Source organism: Chiloscyllium punctatum, chromosome 38, assembly GCF_047496795.1.
Source record: "Chiloscyllium punctatum isolate Juve2018m chromosome 38, sChiPun1.3, whole genome shotgun sequence".
Taxonomy (NCBI): domain Eukaryota; kingdom Metazoa; phylum Chordata; class Chondrichthyes; order Orectolobiformes; family Hemiscylliidae; genus Chiloscyllium; species Chiloscyllium punctatum.
The window spans coordinates 67,445,006-67,465,323 of NC_092776.1; the positions used below are offsets into that span (position 1 = coordinate 67,445,006).

Genomic DNA, 20,318 nt, shown 5'->3' on the forward strand with positions numbered 1-20,318 from the left:
GCACACTCCAAAAGCTTGTACTTCCAAATAAACCTGTTGGACTATAACCTGGTGATGTGTGGTTTTATTATGTGTTGGTGTTATTAACAAGACCCAGTACACAGTCACCAACACAAAGCTGGTGAACGTTATCCAGAATATTAACACCCATAACTGGGTGAAGCAGACCCCAATGTACAGAGTTAAGTCCTGGATATTAATAACGGCTGTGTGTGTGAGAAATCACGTCTCTGAACTTGAGTCAATTTTTTTGAAGTAACAACAAGAGGATTGATGAAGGCAAAGCGGTGGAAATGATCTACGTGGTTGTCAGTAAGGCGTTCAACAAGGTTCACCACGGGAGACTGGTTAGCAAGGTTAGATCTCATGGAATACAGAGAGAACTAGCCATTTGGATACAAAACTGGTTCAAAGGTAGAAGACAAAGGGTGTTGGTGGAAGATTGCTTTTCAGATTGGAGACCTGTGACCAGTGGGGTGTCACAAAGGATCGGTGCTGGATCCACTAATTTTCATAATTTATATCAATGATTTGGATGTGAATATAGGAAGTAACGTTAGTAAGATGACACCAAAATTGGAGGTGTAGTGGACAGTGAAGAGGATTACCTCAGATTACAACAGGATCTTGATCAGATTGTTGAATGTGCTGAGGACTGGCAGATGGAGTTTAATTTAGATAAATGTCAGGTGCTGCATTTTAGAAAAGCAAATATTAGCAGGATGTATACACTTAATGGTAAGGTCCTCGGAGTGCTGTTGAACAAATAGACCTTGGAGTGCAGGTTCATAGCTCCTTGAAAGCAGAATCGCAGTTAGATAGCATAGTGAAGAAGGTTTTTAGTATGTTTTCCTCAGAGCTCTGAGTACAGGAGTTGGGAGGTCATATTGCCGCTGTACAGGGCATTGGTTAGACCACGTTTGGAATATTCAGTGCAATTCTGGTCTCCTTCCTATCAAAACAATATTGTGAAACTTGAAAAGGGTCTGAAAAGAATTACAAGTATGTGGCCAGGGTTGGACGATTTGAGATACAGGTAGAGGCTGAATACACTGTTTTCCCTGGAGCGTCAGAGTTCGATGGGTGACCTTATAGAGGTTTATAAAATCAGTAGGGGCATGGATAGGGTCTTTTCCCTATGGTGGGGAGGAGGCATGGTGGGGGGTGGGAGACAGAGGGGGGAGACCGAGAGTGGAGCGTGACGGTTATTTTGTAGATCTACAACACAACCCTGTTCCTGTTTTCTCCCCATCCCCTTCAATCTCTCTGAAGGGCTCAGAACAATTGCACAGTCCCTCGAAAGTAGAGTTTCAGGGTGATCAAGTGCTGAAGGTTGCATTTGGGACGCTGACCTTTATTGGTCTGTGCACTTATCAATAAATGGACCTGGGTTCAATTCCATGGTCCTGGATTCATGTCTGTGACCACAGACACACCTGTCTCTGGCCCTGACTACTGCATCCCCTGTCACTATAGCTCTGCCATTCTCCTTCCTCCAGTTCTGTGCAGTGGAGCTATTTGTGGTGTCATGAACCTGGCTGTTGCTGATTCCCCCTGAGAGTCCACCCCCCCCAAAGCATCCCAAGCGGTACACAATATCTGTTTGAGAAGGGGAATGATCACTGGGGAGCCCTGCACTTCCTTCCTGAGCATTTTATTTGATCTGATAGTCACTCATTCCCTTTCTGCCTGTGTAACCCTCACCTGCAGTGTGACTAACTCACTAAACGTGCTGTTCATCACATTCTCAGTATCGCAGATGCTCCACAGTAAGTCCACTCACAGCTCCAGGTCTGAAAAGCAGTTGCAGGTGGACACACTTCCTGCACACATAGCCGTCAGGGACACTGAAAGCGTCCCTTATGTCCCACATTGTACAGGAGGAGCACACCACAGAACTGAGGTCTCCTGTAACAATGTGTTTCTAGATTCAGCTAGTTACTCCCATTAAGAGAATTTAAATGAGCGAGAAACCTTCCTTCCCTTCAAACATTTCCATTATAATCAAAAGCCCCAATCTTTACTTAAGCTGACATTTTATATTTTTAAAAACTCTTTAAAACAAACTCAGCAGGTTTCACTTACAAACTGACTGTTCCCATTGGGACCATGTGAATTTCTGAATGGCCTGAACTAAAACTGAAGCTGAGGGTTTCACCTTCTCCCTGTCTCCCCTCGCTCTGTTTACAACCAACTCCAAAACACTCTCATTGAGCCAAGCAGCCCTCACAGTGCAGCCCTGTCAATTTCATTGCCTTCTCACACCTACACTGCCCTCAGCCTCCTGTACTGTTCCAATGCATCTCAATGGGAGCTGAGGAACTGCATCTCATCTTTCAATTCAGCCCTTTGTAATGCCAGAGTCAATGTAGACTTCAGCAGTTTCTGGATGAACAGATAATTGTCAGAATCTAGAACATTCCATGCGAAATGGTGTTGGAATTTGAGTCCATAAGGAATTTTAATGAGATGTTTGCAGTGAATTGAAAATAAGGAGTTTACAGGTTAACATCATGAAGTGGGTGACTGAGACAAAATCTGACATTTTCCACAAAGAGAGGAGGTGTAATTTGGATAAATCTGTGCTCCCTCTCAGGGCAATATCTCCTTCCACAGCTGCAGGGTCCAGAACAGAACACAAACGCAAAGGGTGATCCAACCACAAAATTTGAATATCTTTCTGCTTTTTGCTCGAAAAAAAGATACTTTCCCACAGACAGAACAGACACATCTTTCTCCTTTCCAGAGTTAAATGTCAATGGCATCCAGATCCTGATGACCCTGCTAATGATAGAAAATTGCTTTTGAGATCCCTTTCTCAATTATTCTCAATTAATGTCCTATAAAATGAATTCACAAAACAAAACTCACAGTCAGTGCAGGCTGAACAGTAAAGACAAAAGTTTCTCTTGGTATGTATTTGATGTGTAAATGCTCCGCTGTCAATCACCCCTCCCCCACCCAGGAAGAGGACATGTTCATGTGCCTCGCTGGACCTTGCCCCAAATAAAGATGGCGGCCATAACCCAGGACCGGAGGGCCACAGCGATTTTCCCATTTGCTGTAAACGTGGGACCAAGAGCTTCTAATTCAGGCCTAACGACCTGTTCAGAGTGTAATTAAACCCTCTCAGTCTAAACTGGATTCAACTCCCCTTTCCAGTTTCCTCCTCCTGCATACACCAAGGGTCATTCTAGGTCTAGTCACCCTTCCTCCAAACCGGGCAGCTGGGAAAATTAGAATTCCTACAGTGTGGTAACAGGCCATTCGGCCCAAAAAGTCCACACCCACCCTCTGAAGAGTTTCTCAACCAAACTCATTCTCCAACCCTATTATTCTACATTTCCCCTGATTAATGCACCTAACCTATACATCCCTGAACACTACGGGAAATTTAGCTGGGCCAATTCACCTAACCTGAATATCTTTGGACTGCAGGAGATAGGGGTTGAAGAGTAAATAATAGGTGGGGATGGAGCCCAAAAGAGACAGTAACATTTGGAAAGACAAAGGAGTGGATAACAATCTGGCTGGGGGGTAGCATAACTGTTAATGGAGGGGACAGGAACCTGTGTCTGGCAGCATCTCAGTGGAGGTGCTGGAAATGGCAGCTGATGATCTACGTTCTGCTGAAAACCAGACCCTGAGCTTCCAGTTGCCTGTCACTTTAACACACGAGTCTGTTCCCTGGCCAACATCTATGTCTCATGCTTACTGCAGTGTTCCAGTGAAGCTTGATGCAAGCTGGCAGAACACTCAAGAAAAATAGCAAAACACACCCCCCCCCCCTATATTTCATGGACTGCAATTTCCCCTCCCATGTGGTCAACAATACTCTCCAGTCCATCTCCACCACTTCCCACACCTCTGCCATTGAACCACACCTCTCCAACAGCAACAAATATAGAATCCCCCAGTTCTCACCTTCCACCCAGATACAATGCGTCATCCTCCTCCATCTACACCACCTACAATCAGATCCCACTAGAGATATATTTCCCTCTACATTCCTTTCAGCATTCCACAGAGACCATTCCTTGTGAATTTCAAGTCAGATCCATGCTCCCCAACAACCCCACTCCCAGCCCCTTCACTTGCCAATGCAAGAGGTGTAAAACCTGTGACCACACCTCCTCCCTCACCTCCAAAGGACCCTTCCACATCCAGCAGAGATTTTCCTCCACATCCAAACACCTCACCTATTACGGCCTTTGCTTTCGACGTGGTCTCCTCTTCACTGGGGAGTCAGGACACCAACTTGCAGAATGTTTCAGGGAACATTTCTGCAATGCATGCACCAACCAACCCCACCATCCTGTGGCCGACCACTTCAACATCTCCACCCACTCCACCAAGGACATGAAAGTCCTGGGCCACCTCCACCACCAAATCCCAGCCACCGATGCCTGGAGGAAGAAACCTCATCTTCCACATTGGTACCCTTTAACCACAGAATCAAGGTTTCTTCATCTCCCCTCCCCTGCCTTATCCCAGATCCAACCCTCCAACTCGACACCACCCTCTTGAGCTGTCCTACCTGTCCATCTTCCTTTCCAATTATCCACTCTCCCCTGTCTCCATTACCCTCCACCTACATCCACCCATTGCCTTGCTAGCTCCCTTCCCACCAACGCCACGCTCTTATTTATTGCTCAGCCCTCTTACTACTCCCCCTCCCCAATCCTGGCATTCCCGATGAAAGGAATATGCCCAAAACGTCGATTCTCTTGCTCCTGAGATGCTGTCTGACCTGCTGTGCTTTTCCAGCGCCACACGTTAACGCAAGCTGGAAGAACAACACCTCATCTTCTACTTGGGGACCCTGCACCCATCGAGCCCTCGTATCAAATTCAATAATTTTACGTCCTGAACTCTCCAATGTCCTAGCACCCTAGCCTCTTAACGCACACAGCAGGCCTTGGTTATTACAGCCTGCCATTACACACTACCTATGGTTAGCCACTAACAGTCCCCATAAACAGCTATTCACCCTCCCCCAGCCAGATCGTTATCCACTCCTTTGTCCAACTGCTCCTATCTCTCTCTTTGGACTCTATCACCTCCTATCATTTTCTCCTTAACTCCTACCTTCTGCATATAAACCGACATTTCTTTTCAGTAACATCAGTTCTAAGGAAGAGTCAGCAGATCCAAACATCAACTCTGATTTCACTTCACAGATGCTGCTGAGCTTTACCAGTACCTTTTGGTTATTGTGTGAGATTTACAGCATCCGCAGTTCTTTTGGTTCTAATTTACCCTGGAACTTCTAATTCAGGTCTAGCAGCCTAAAACCATACGTTGATATACCCGCCCAGTCCACAATAGCTCCATTTCTTCCCCAGACTTTGTAGTCTCTCCCACTCCCTTCACACTCACTAGGTCCCTCCTCACCGTGACACTGCGCCTGCACAGCTTATGGCCACGTGTTGGCCTGCTGGACCCACTCCAATTCACTCGAATTGGCTGGAGGATCACGCCAATTCTCCTATTGGTCTGAAGCTGCTGTCAATCACCCGGGCCCCATTGTGACATGAGTGGGCTCTTCCCAAGTGCATCAGATGCTGAGGGGTGACCTCAGAGCTTTATAAGATCATGAGGAGTATGGACGGGAAAAATAGACAAGGTCTTTTCTCTGGGGTGGGGGAGTCTGGAACGAGAGGGTGTAGGTTTAAGGTGAGAGGGGGAAGATTTAAAAGGGACTCAAGAGGCAACTTTTTTCACACTGAGATTGCTGTGTATGGAATCTTCTGTTCAGAGAAGTGGTGGAGACTGGTACAATTACACCATTTGGCATCTGGATGGGTTTGTGAATAGGACGGGCGTAGAGGGATATGTGCCAAGTGTTTGCAAATGGGACTAGATTAGGTTGGGATATCTGGTCGGCATGGACCAGTTCGACCAAAGGGTCTAATTCCATGCTGCAGGTCTCTATGACTCTGCCCTGGGATGAGCTTCATCATTCACAGTGAATGGGGCAGTTACCGAGCACAGGGGTTTGGGGCTATTCAGCCCAATAGGGTTGTACTCTCCCCTTCTGGAGATGGTGCCAGTCTATCCCAACTCACCTCCCATTTGTCTGTAGTCCTCCAAATCCTTCCTTAAAAAAGTTAAATTCCAAATTTGTTTTGACAATACCTACTGAATCTGCATCCAGCTGTCGGTCAAACTGTTCCAGATGCTCAGAATGTAGTGAGTAAAATAATCTTCACATTTTTAAACTGCATTATTTGCTAGTTACCTGAAGGTAGTTACTAAAAATTGTGATGTTAATAATTTCTCCCTCTGTCTCTCTGGAAATTAAATATCCTGGAAACAAATCTGCTTCTGGTCGAAATCACTGCTTAACCTTCTCAGCTCCAAGGAGAATTATCTGAACTTCTGCTAACTCTCCATAAAAGAGAAACCCATCTTAATTTTAGTAGCGCCATAAAGATGTACAGCAGAGAAACAGACCCTTCGATCCAACATGTCCATGCTGACCAGATATCCTAAATTAATCCCATCCCATATGCCAGCTATCCTTCTAAACTTTTGCTAATCACATACCATCTCAAAGGCATAATTGGGTAATTGTACCAGCCTCCACACTTCCTCTGGCAGCTCGTTCCATACACGTACCATGTTCAGCTAGAAACATTGCTCCTTAGATCCCTTTTAAATCTTTTCCCACACACATGAAGCCTGTGCCCCCAAGCTTTGGACTCACATATCCTGGGAATAAGACCCTGGGATTTCACCCTATCCATGCCCCTCACAATTGTATCCGATGCTCCAGGGAAAACAACCCCAGCCTATTCAGCCTCTAACTATAGAGCTTGAACCCTCAACCCTGGCAACATCTTTGCGGATCTTTATTGAACCCTTTCAAGTTTCACAATATCATTCCGATAGCAGGGAGACCAGGACTGAAAGCAGAATTCCAGAAGTGGCTGAATCAATGTGCTGTGCAGCCGCAAAATGGCGTCCCAACTCCACTACTCAATGCACTGACCAGTAAAGGCAAGTACACCAAACACCTTCTTCACTTCTCTGCCTATGATTCCACTTTCAAGGAATTATGAACCTGCATTTCAAGGTCTCTTTGTTCAGCAACATTCCCCAGGACCTTCGCATTAAGTGTATAATTCCTGCCCTCATTTGCTTTTCCAAAATGGAGCACCTCACATTTATCTGAAATAAACTCAATCTGATAATCCTCAGCCCATTTGATTGAAGTCTCAATGTACTCTGAGGTAACCTTCTTCACTGTCCAGTGCACCTCCAATTTTGATGTCTATTGTAAACCCACTAACTATACCTCATATATTCACATAGAAATCATTGATGTAAATGATGAAAAGCAGTGGACCCAACACCGATCCTTATACCATATTGCTCATCACAGGCCTCCAGTCCGAAAAGCACTACCCTCCGTCTCCAACCTTCCAGCCAATTTGTATTCAAATAGTTGGCTCTCTCAGTATCCCATGGTGTCTAACTCGTTAACCAGCCTGTTATGTGGAAGCTTTTTGAGTGTCTTTCTGAAGTCCAAGTTAGTGTACAAAGCCATGCTAACTATCCCTAATCACTTCTTACCTTTCCAATTACATATAAACCTGTCCTTCAGAATTCCTTCCAACACCTTGTCTGCCACTAACTTCAGGCTTACCGGTGTATTGTTCCTTTCCTCATCACTTTCTCAAATAATGGGGCCTGTCTTGCAGCACCTCACCTGTGGCTATTGGTGATAGAAATATCTCAGTGAGGGGCCCGGCAATCACTTCCCTAACTTCCCATAAAGACTTGGGATACACCTGATCAGGTCCCACAGATTTAGTCAGCTTTATGTATAAGACATCCAGTACAACCTCCTCTGTAATATGGACAGTTGTCAAGTTATCACTATTTATTTCTCCAAAGTCTCTAGCTTCCATATCCTCTTTCAGTAAAAGCTGACATGAAATCCTCGGATAGTATCTCTCCCACCTTCTGTGGTTCCACAGACAGTCTTGTTGATCTTTGAGGATCCCCATTCTCTGCCTGGTTACTCTTTTGTCCTTCGTGTTTTGTAGAATCTCTTTGGATTGTCCTTAAACCTCTTTCCCCCAAAGCTCTCATGTATCCTTTTTGCCCTCCTGTTTTCCCTCAAGTTTACTCCTACTGCCCCTATACTCCGAGGGATTCACTCAAACCCAGCTGTCTGTACCTGCCATATCCCTCCATCTTTTTGACCAGACCCTCAATTTTTCTAGACACACAGCATTCTCTACACCTACCAGACTTGGCCTTAACAGGAACATACTGTCTATGTACTCTTGTTGTCTCATTTTCACAGGCCTATGGAGTCAATGGCAGATGAGGATATGGAAACTGTCATTCTCAGTAAAGAGGTCGTGTTGGGAAAGATAATTGCCCAAATGTACATGGGTCTCCTGGCCGTAATGGAATGCATTCCAGGGGACTAAAAGAGATGGTGAAGAGTCTATTGACCTTCCTTGCTAGAGCGACGGTTATGCTGCAGCTGTACAGGGTGCTGGTGAGGCCGCACCTGGAGTACTGTGTACAGGTTTGGTCCCCTTACATTAGCAAAGATGTACTGACACTGGAGGGGGTGCAGAGGAGGGTCACTAGTTTGAGTCGGGAGTTGAGAGGGTTGGTGTATGTGGAGAGACTGAATAGACTGGGACTATACTTGTTGGAATTTAGAAGAATGGGAGGCTGCATTGGAAAAAATAAAATTAAGAAGGGAATAGATAAGATAGAAGAAGGGAGGTTATTTCCATTGGGGGGCAGATCAGCCTCGAGAGCATAGCGTCAAAATAAGGGGGTCTCTGATTTAGGACAGAGTTGAGGAGGAACTTCTTCTGCTAAATGGTTATGAATCTGTGGAATTCCCTGCTGAGTGTAGCAGTTGACGTTATCAACTTGAATGTCTTCAAGATTTGTGAACAGGAAAGGAATTAAGGGTTATGGTGAGAGAGCAGGAAAGTGGAGCTGAGGCCATGAAAAGATCAGCCCTGATCTTATTGAATGGCAGAGCAGGCTTGAGGGGCCAGATGGCCTACTCCTGCTCCTATTCCTTCTGTTCTTACGTTCCCACTTTCCAGCCGTCCCTTTACCTGGGGGTTGCAAAGAAATATTGAAAGTTCTCGCCTTGTACCATCAAAATTCACCTTTGTCCAATTTTGAACACCAACGTTTAGATCTGGTCAAGTGTGGAAGCAGGCCATTCGGCCCATCACATCCACACTGACCCTCAGAGCCTCCTACCTTACCCCTGTAACACTGCATTTCCCATGGCCAATCCACCTAGCCTGACATCCCTGAACACTGTAGGCAATTTCACATGGCCAATCTACCCAACCTGCACATCCCTGAACAATATGGGCAATTCAGCCTGGATTATCCACCCAACCTGCACACCTTTGGACTGTGGGAAGAAACCAGAGCACCCAGACCAAACCCACACAGACAACCTCAATAAGGTGATCATCCTGTTATTTCCTAGTTCCACCCAAGTAATTTCACCGGGTGAACTCCCATGAATATTCTCCCTAAGTACAACAATAATGTTATCCCTCATCAAAAACACCATTCCACCTTCTCTCTTATCCCCCTTTCTATCCTTCCTCTTACATCTATTCCCTGGAACATTAAGCTACCTGTCCTGTCCAACCTAAACCACGTTTCTGTAACACCCACTATAATCCAGTCCCATGTTCAAGACCATATCTTAAACTCATCTGCTTTCCCTGTCAAACCTCTTGCATTGACATAAATGCAGTGCAGTGCTATCAAAAGGAGAGACTGATGGGATGGCCCTGTTGGTGAGGGATGACGTTCAGCCCCTTGTGAAGTGGGAGACACAGAATCAGGAGATGTAGTCAAATTGGAGGGTAGCTAATGTTGTCCCACTTTCCAAGAAAGGTGGGAGAGAGAAAACAAGGAATTATAGACCGGTTAGCCTGATGTCAGTGGTGAGAAAGATGCTGGAGTCAATTACAAAAGATGAAATTATGGCTCATTTGGATAGCAGTAATAGGATTCGTCAGAGTCAGCATGGATTTACAAAGGAGAATATACTGACTTGGATTGAAAATTGGCTGGCTGACAGGAAGCAAAGAATAGCGATAAACGCTTCCTTTCGGAATGGCAGGCAGTGACTATTGGGGTACCACAAGATTCGGTGCTGGGACCGCAGCTGTTTACAATATACTTTAATAATATAGATGAACACATTAAAAGTAATATTAGCAAATTTGCTGATGACACAAAGCTGGGTGGCAGGGTGAAATGTGAGGAGGATGTTATGAGAATACAGGTTAACTTGGACAGGCTAGGTGAGTGGATGGATACATAGCAGATGCAGTTTAATGTGGATAAATGTGTGGTTATCCACTTTGGAGGCAAGAACAGGAAGGCAGATTACTATCTAAAAGGAGTCAAGTTTGGTAAAAGGGAAGTACACCGAGATCTAGGTGTTCTTGTACATCAGTCAATGAAAGCCAGCATGCAGATACAGCAGGTAGTGAAGAAAGCTCACTGCATGCTGGCCTTCATAATAAGAGGAATTGAGTATAGGAGCAAAGAGGTCCTTCTGCAGCTGTACAGGGCCCTGGTAAGACCGTACCTGGAGTATTGTGTGCAGTTTTGGTCTCCACATTTGAGGAAGAGCATTGTGGCTATTGAGAGAGTGTTGGGTAGGTTCACGAGGTCAATTCCCGGAATGGCAGAATGATCATATGTTGAAAGATTGCAGCGACTGAGCTTGTATTCACTTGTATTTAGAAGAATGAGAGGGGATCTGTTTGAGACCTACAAGATTATTAAAGGGTTGGACACTCTGGAGGCAGGAAGCATGTTTCCATGGATGGGGGAGTCCAGAACCAGAAGACACAGTTTAAAAATAAGGGAGAGGCCATTTAAAACAGAGTTGAGGAGAAACGTCTTCACCCAGAGAGTAGTGGACACAGGGAATGTTCTGCTCCAGAAGGCAGTGGAGGCTAAGTCTCTGGTTACTTTCAAGAAAGAGATGGATAGAGCTGTTAAAGATAATGGAATCAAGTGTCACGGAGATAAGGCAGGAACAGGATACTGATTGTGGATGATCAGCCATGATCATAATGAGTGGTGGTGCTTACTCAAAGGGCAGAATGGCCTATTCCTGTACCTGTTGTCTATTGTACCTTGTCAGTCCTACCTCATTCTGTGCCTTGCCCTTGCCTGCCTTCTCGCATCAGGACTTCATCCTTTTCTCTTATGTCATTGATCCCAATGTACAGCGAACTCCCACTGATCATTCTTCCCTTTCAGAATATTCTGCACCCTCAGAGCCATCCTTCATCTAGACAGTAGGGAGGGATCACCCCATTCTGATTTCTCACTGTTAGCTACAGAAACTGCAGTCTGTGCTGCAGACCAGAGAGCCCCCTATCACCATCGATCACGTGGAACCTGATATACCTCACATTACACTAGTAACTTGGCTGTCAGTGCGATATTCCCCTGAGAGTCTATGACCCCCGATGCTTTCCAAAACAGTATACTTGTTTGAGAAGGAAATAACCACAGGAGACTCCTGCACTACTTGCCCTCCACTCCTCCCTTTCTGAGAGGAAACCCGTCTACCCGACTGGATCAGCAGTTTTCCTACCTTTCTGAAACTGCCACCTATCACACCCCCCGGCTCCTGTAAAGTCTTCATTACCTTTAACCATCGCTCCATCTGATCCATGAAATCCTACAGGAATTGCATCCTCACTTCCTGCAGACAATCAGGATCACAAACTTTCCTTAATCTCCTAAATACAACTGGAAGAGCACATCACTGTACGAATGGCCATCTCTGCACCTTAACAGTCCACAGACCCAGAAAAAGGCACACGGTCTTACAGCTTTACAAAACACTACTCTAGAATAAATTAGTACCAATATTTTATATTAAAAAACTGAATCAAAGTATCATAAGATGTGTATTTAAAGATATAAACCGTCGCCCTACTGATTGTTGTAGCTTTACTAAAATAAAACAGACTAAGATTTACCTTTGAAGAGACCGAAACCGACTGAGCTGTGAGTCACAGATGAACAGCACTAAACAGAACCTTCGGTCAAATTTGTCCATGCTGACCAGATATCCGAACCTAATCTTATCCCTCTTGCCAGCACCTGGGCCATATCCCTCTAAATCTTTCCTATTCATGTCAAGTATCCAAATGCCTTTAAAATGCTATAATTGTCAGCCTCCACCACTTCTTCTGGCAGCTTATTCCATACATGCACCACACTATGCGTGAAAAAGTTGCTCCTTAGTTCCCTTTTATATCTTTCCCCTCTCACCCTCAACCTATGCTCTCTATTTCTGGACTCTCCTACTCAGGGAAAAGACCTTGTCTGTTTACCCTATCCATGCTACTAATGATTTTATAAACCTCTACGGAGGTCACCCCTCAGCCTCTGATGCTCCAGGGAAAGAAAGCCCCAGCCTTTTTGCTCTCTTCCTGCAGCTCAAACCTTTCAACCCTGGCAATATCCTTGTAAATCTTTTTTGAACCCTTTCAAGTTTCACAACATCCTTCCTATTGATGGAGAACAGAATTGCACACAATACTCCAAAAGAGGCCTAACCAATGTCCTGTACATGACCTTCCAACTTCTATATTCAATGCTCTGATCAATAAAGGAATGTATTCCAAACACTTTTTTCAATATCCTATCTACCTGCAACTCTACATTCAAGGAAATATGAACCTGCACTGCAAGATATCTTTGTTCATCAATACTATCTAGGAATTTGCCACGAAGTTATCAGTCCTGTTAAGATTTGCTTTTCTAGAATGCAGCACGTCACATTTATCTGAATTAAACTCCATCTGCCACTTCTCACCCATCTGAACAACATCCTGTTGTAATTGGAGGTAACCCTCTTCGCTGTCAATGATACCTCCAATTTTGGTGTCATCTGCCAACTTACTAACGATACCTCCTATGCTCATATCTAAATCATATATATAAACGACGAAAAGTAGTCGACCCAGCACCGATCCTTGCGGCACTCCACTGGTCACATGTCTCCAATCTGAAAAACAACCCTCCACCACCACCCTGCCTTCTACATTTGTGCCAGTTCTGTATCCAAACGGCTACTTCTCCCTATATTCCATGAGATCTAACCTTGCTAACCAGTCTTCCATGGGGAACCTTGTCGAGCGCCTTACTGAATTCCACAGATCATATCCACCTCTCTGCCCTCATCAATCCTCTTTGATACATCTTCAAATAACTCAATCAATTTTGTGAGACATGATTTTCCACACACATAGTAATGCTGACTATCACTAATCAGTCCTTGCTTTTCAGAATACACGCGCATCTTGTTCCTCAGGATTCCCTCCAACAACTTGCCCAGCATCAATGTCAGGCTCACCGGTCGATAGTTCCCTGGCTTGTCCTTATCACCTTTCTGAAATAGCGGCACCACGTTAACCAACATCTAACCTTTCGCCATCTCACCTGTGATAATCGATGATACAAATATCTCAGCAAGAGGCCCAGCAAGCATATTCCCAGCTTCCCACAGAGTTCTAGGGTACACCTAATCAGGTGCTGGGGATTAACTAAGCTTTATGGGTTACAAGACACGCAGCACGTCCTCCTCTGTAAGCTGGATATTTTCAACATGTCGACATCTACTTCCCCAAATTCTATATTGCCCTTGTCCTTCTCCACAGTACTAACTGAATGTTTTGCATCAGTGTTTATCTCTCCCATCTCCTGCAGCTCCACGGCGTAGGCTGCCTTGCTGATCTTTGAGGAGCCCTAATCTCTCGAGTTACCCTTTTGTTCTTAATGTATTTATAAAGACCCTCGGGATTATTCATAACCCTTTGCCAAAGCTATCTCATGTCCCCTTTTTGCCCTCCTGATTTCCCTCTTAAGTATACTCCTACTGTCTTTAATGCTCAGGGTTTTTTGGGATTTCTGGATTGGAATAAATGTAAAATATTACATCTTGATGAAACAAACGAGGGCAGACTTACACTAATTAAAGACAGGGCCTCGAGTAGTGATATGGAACAAAGAGGCCGAGGGGTTCGGGCCTTTCAAGTCTGTGTCACATGTAGACAGGGTGGTTAGGAAGGTGCTTAGCACACTTGCCTTCATTGCTCAGACCTTTGGAGTACAAGAGTTGGGACGTTATTTTGGATGTTGGGGAGGCCTTTTCTGGAATTCTGTGTCCAGTTCTGGTCATGCTGATATTGGGAGGACATTATGTAGCTGGAGCTGATTGAGAAGAGATTTACCAGGATGTTGATGGGAATGGATAGTTTGAATTATAAGCAGAGGCTGGATAGGCTGCAACTTCTTTCACTGGCGCGCAGGAAGCTGAGATGTTTCTCAAATCATGGAGGGTTGGTATCAGTAATGTGAACAGCAGGTGTCCTTTCCAGGATGGGACGCGATTCAAGATTGGGTACATACCTTTTAAGGTGACAGCAGAACGGCTTTAAAAAGGCGTTTGGGTTTTTTTATTTTTGTTCAGATAATGGTTTGTGTGTGGAATGAACTATCAGAGGAAGTGGTAGTTGTGAATCAAATTACAATTTTAGGGTGGCACAGTGGCTCAGTGATTAACACTGCTGCCAAGGCCCCAGGTTCAATTCCAGCTTTGGACAACTGTCTCTGTGGGACTTGCACATTCTCCCATTGTCTGCATGGGTTTCTTCCAGGTGCTCCAGTTTCCTCCCTAATGACAGCGCAGCCCTATGGTCTGGTAGGACAATGCTGCCTTTACCTTTTACACAGTGATGCCACTGTGTCTCTGGGGTGGGGAGAGGGAATGCTGAAGGTGGTGGATGGGACACCACTCAGGCACAGTGCTTTGTCCTGGAGGATGTTCACTTTATTTAATAGTGTTGTGGGCTGCACTGATGCAGGCAAGTGGAGAATGTTCCAATAAAATCCTGAAATGTACCTTATAGACAGCAAACAGACATTGGGGAATCAGGGGTTTGGGGAAACTGAGGTGTTCTCCTTGTAGCAAAGGAAATTGAGAGGAGCTGTGACAGAGGGGTTTAGAAAAGTTACACGTAATAATAATAAACCTTACACCCATCAGCTCATTATACAAGGATTACAGGACACACATTAAAGGTTTGGGAAGATTCAAAGGAGAACTTTTATGCAGCAAATGGGATTCAGATGGAATACAATACTCACACACAATGTGAATTTCCAGGTCTTGATGAATTGACTAATTCAATCAGAGTTTGGTGTTACAATGACTGAGATTACCATCTGAATGTCCACCTGTAGTATCCTGTAATACAAGTTTATAAAATCCATTACTGTCAGTTCAGGTTAGAAACTCGCACCTCCTGGCCCAGGATGACTGGAATACATTATCCGTTGTGGAGGTCAGCAGTCAGTTCAGGGGGAAATCTATGTGGGTTTCTAGGAGTTTTCACCATGGGACTTCATGTGACTGAACAGGACAGATCTTTGACACGTGGGACAGAATATTCCACGAGGCAGTGAGATGTGGAGAGCAGGATTGGTTTCCTTTTCTTTCTTTCCTTCCGTGCTGCTGCTGTGCCTCATCAATAAGTCATGGGGTGTGAAATGCTCATGCAGCTTGATGGGCAAGTTACCTCCATTCTGACCAATGGGCAGCAAGCTCCTCCTATAGAGTATCTCTAAAAACAGAGCAACTCTGCATGCTTCCCACTGCCCAGGACTCCCAGTAAATGTTTAGAAGAATTGGGGGGTGGTGGGGGAACTCCTAGAAAAGGCATAATTGTAAAGTTCTAAGAGGATTGTGAAGAGTGAGAGATGCACAGGAGAAGGGGGAACAAGTAGTCAGATGGAGTATAATTTGGGAAAATGGGAAGTTGGTCGTGTTGGAGGAGATAATAATAATAAAAAAAAGAGTGCTATTTCCATGGTGGAAACTGAAGAAAGCTAGACCACAAAGGGACCAGGGGGTAATTGTGCAGGAAACACTGACAGCTAGCAGGTTCTGGGTCAGTCACGGAATCAAGGGTTCTGTTTCAGATTCATCAAGTTTAAGGCAACACCGACACGGGTAAGGGGTTTCAGTAGCAATGGAGCTGGGGCGAGGTGGAGACAAGCAACGTTTTAGAGATTGGAATTCCTGGTGTTTGTGATTGTGTAGATGTCTGATCAGAAGGTCACCTTGGGGTTACAGATATGACAGCAATGTTATGAAGAGTCTAGTTCTGTCTCAGACTGCACCCAGTGAGAGGGAGGGACTCAGCAGTAAGGGAAAGGAATTTGTAATAGCAACTGAAGGTAATGGGTTTAACCGCAACAATGTTTCTTGGAGGAAATTGCAGTTAATCGAGTAGTGGGAATGTGATAAGCAGTTTGGTAACTGAGTAACAGTGGAGCAATGGAGAGGGATGGTGGGGAGGGAGAGCTGGACATCGTCAGTGTACATGTGAAACCTCACACTGTCCTTTTGGACGATGTCACCTCCTGCCAGTGCGGAGGTGAGAAACAGGAGGGACCAAGGATAGATCCTTGAGGGACACCAAATACAAGGAATTCAGAAAGGAAAGGGAGAGTGGAGATGGAGCAGGATTTACAAATGATGGTGAGGTCAAATGTTAGTTTTTTTTTTGCAGAATGGATGAGAAAGACATAACCAGAAAAGACAGACAGAACAAGGAACAATACCTGTGAATTGGGGAGGGGGAGTGATGAGGAGGAAACAGAATTGGAATGTCTGTAGTTTAGCGAGACTAGTAAAAGATCAAGGTGAGCTCTGATAAGGCTTGACAAGAGACTGGAGAAAGACGGGACAAAAATCAGGAACACCATGTGAGGCAGTTTGTCTCAGTGGGCTAGTGGGAGGGAGAGAAGCAGCAGAGGTAGCTGATCGGATTGTCTCAGTCTTAGTGACAGAGAAACTCAATGTGCTCCTTGCTCTTGGTGTTGGAGGGAAGGATGAAGGAGACAGGATGATGAACAGTGTTTTACAAAGAAATAAAACCTGCGTTAGTGATATTTAAAATAAGTGAACAAACCTAATGTATTTAACTTTTATCCAGAATATTAAAATGTACAACTGAAGTCCTTGTTCGAATCCCAGCTCGGCAGATGGTAGAATCTGAATTCAAGAAAAAATAACAAATTAGGAATCTCCTGATCTCCATGGAACCATTGTCAATGGCGAAAAAAGTCCTGCCAACCTGACAGTTGGCCAACAAGCTGCTCACTGTATTAATCATTGCAAAATCTCAACAAAGGAATGAAACTGGATGTACCACTTGGCATCTAACAAGGCATTAGAAAATACAACCCAGAATCAGCCCTCTCGACTCTGCAACATCCTGCTCACTAACATCTGGTTTTTTTGTGCCAAAAACGTGGCGAGTTGTCTCACAGACTAGTCAAGGAACAGCCTGACATAGTCATACTCACAGAGTAATCCCTTACAGATAATGGCGAGACACCACCATCACCATCCCTAGATAGAGAGAGTGATGATGGAAAAGCACAACAGGTCAGGCAGCATCCGAGGAGCAGGAGAATCGATGTTTCGAGTCTAAGCCCTTCATCAGCCTGACCTGCTGTTCATTTCCAGCACCAGACTCTCGACTCTGATCTCCAGCATCTGCAGTCTTCACTTTCTCCTGAAATCTCTGGATATGTCCTGTCCCACCAGCAGGACAGACCAGGCAGAGGTGATGGCACAGCAGTGTACACACAGGAAACATTTGCCCTGGGAGTACTCAGCATTGACTTTGGACACCAGAAGTCTCATGGCTCCTGCTGATTACCACGTACCGTGCTCCCACAGCTGATGAATCAGTGCTCCTCCACGTTGAACACCACTTTGAGGAAGCACTGAGTCAATAAAATGGTGACAAGCCTACTCTGGGTACAGGATTTCAATGTCCTCTACCAAGAGCAGCTCAGCAGCAGGATTACTGACTGAGCTGGTCGGGTCCTCAAGGACATAGCTGCTCAACTGGGTTTGCAGCAGGCGGTAACGGAACCAGCAAGAGGGAAAAACATACTAGATCTTATCAATATGAACCTACCAACTGCAAATGCATCTGTCCATGACAGTATTGGTAAGATCGACCATCCCACAGTCTTTTTGGAGACAAAGACTCACCCTAAAGTTGGCAGAAACCTCCATTGTGCCGAGTGGTACCATCACCGTGCTAAATGGGACAGATGTAGGAACTCAAACTGGATCTCCCTGAGGCACTGTGGGATAACACCAGCAGCAGAACGGTACTCCAGCATAATCTGTAATCTCATGGGTTTGTACATCCCGCACTCACCCATCACAATGGACAGGAAAGGACGGCATGCCATGAGCAGCACCAGGCATACCTAAAAATGAAGTGCCAACCTAATGAAGCTACCAAGCAGGACTATCTGCATATCAAACAGCATCAGCAGCAAGCAACAGAGCTAAGTAATCCCAACAATCAATGGATCAGATCAGAGCTCTGCAGTTCTGCCACATCCAGTTGTGAATGGTCATGGACAATTAAACAACTCATTGCAGGAAGCACCACAGATATTCCCACCCTTACTGATGGAGGGATTTCATACATCCATGCAAAAGATAAGATGACAGTATTTGCAGCAATTTTCAGCCAGATGCAAAGTGAGATGATCCATGTCAGCCTTCTCCAGTGGTTCCTAACGTCACAGATGTAAGCTTTAAGCCAGTTCAATTTAGTTCGAACAATATTGAGAAATGGTTAAGTAGTGTAAAGGCTATGGGTCCTGCTAACATTCTGGCAATAATACTGATAGCTTGTGCTCCAGAACTTGCCACCCACCAAGCCACGTACCGCTCCAGCACTGGCATCGACTGACAATGTGGAACATTACCCAGGGAAGTTCAACACAAAAACACAGGGCAAATCCAACCCAGGAAATTTCCCTCTGTCAGTCCACACTCGATCAGCAGTAAAGTGATGGAAGTATTCATCAACAGGGCTATCAAGCAGCAGCTGCTCAGCAACAGCCAGCTGAGTGACACTCATTTTAGGCTCCATCGTGGCCACTCAGATCCCTATTGTGTTACCGCCCTGATTCACAACCTGACAACCAGCTGAATCCCAGAGGTGAGATGAGAGTGACAGCCCAGTCCCACTCCAACACCACTATTTCTAGCTGATTCCACCCTCAACCCAGCTCATACACTGAAACTCTCGTACATCGTGTGTTATCTCCAGACTTAATTATCCAAACACACTCCTGGCCAGCCTCCCAAATTCAACCTTCCTGTAATCTCAAGAAAAAAGAAAAGCTCTATCGCCCACATGCTCAATTCTCCCCAAACATGTTCATCCATCAAAAGGCTCATATTCATAAGCGACAACAATTTAAAATTCTCATTCTTGATTTGATTCCTGGCTGTGATCATCCCTAGCTCCCTGCACCACACATCTTTTGAGACCTCAACAACCCATTTTCTTTGAGACTCCCAACGATTTGTTAATTCATTACTTCAACTGTGTGGCTGATTCTACAGTTGCTAAAGCAACATGGTCTGGAATTTGCAGACAAAACCTCACAGGTCTGCTTTCCACCTTTAAGACATCCCTCAAAATCTGCTTTTTGGCAATGCTTTTGATCACCTGACCTAATATCTCCATCTCTGGCCTTATATCTAAACTCTCAATAGTATTTTTGTGAAATTATAAGCATGATAATAAAACTACAAACTGTTCTTGATTTGGACATTATCTTCAAATATTCAAATGTTGCTGTAATGAATAATCTGCAATGTCTCTTACCCAACCACATTGTGGAAGCACCTCCACCACACAAACTGCAGCTGTACAAGAAAGTCAAACATCACCCTCTCCACAGGCAACAGGGCTTTGGCATTAATCACTGGTATCTGTGGAAGGAGAAACACAGTTGATGTTTCAAGGAGTGCAAAATAGATTACAGGGAATGAAAATGGTGCAGAATTTGATAGTGCAGAAATGGAAGGAACATACACTTGCTTATTGGAAAAAAAATAATTCTTAACTGTCAAAAATATTCAAGAAAAAAGTAATCTGATAATAGAGCAGCACATGGTCAGGGGCTGGGCCGCAGTGAAAAACTCATTTACAAAGGGTCTATAAAAGTAATAATACAGTAGTAAACAGACCAAAAATACACCCATGGTTCGAGAGTGAGGAAGCTAGATATTGACAAAGTGGTTATGAGGGAGCCCAGAGGTGAATCAGAGCAGTATTGGCTGCTGTGATCACAATGACTCTATACTAGAGACAGCCTGCACATGCGCCTGGCTGCATCTTGCCACCTACAAAGATGGCGGCTCCGCACGT

At 44.8% G+C, this 20,318-nt stretch overlaps 1 long non-coding RNA gene across 1 annotated transcript; it reads right to left on the reverse strand.

Moving 5' to 3' along the window:
* Positions 1-2,686: 2,686 nt before the first annotated feature.
* Positions 2,687-19,880, reverse strand: LOC140463739 (uncharacterized). Its single transcript, XR_011954766.1, has 4 exons — positions 19,773-19,880; positions 17,031-17,113; positions 15,202-15,301; positions 2,687-2,784 (listed from the first exon to the last, which is right to left on the reverse strand). It is a non-coding gene; the product is annotated as an uncharacterized lncRNA (long non-coding RNA).
* Between the last annotated feature and the right edge of the window lie 438 nt (positions 19,881-20,318).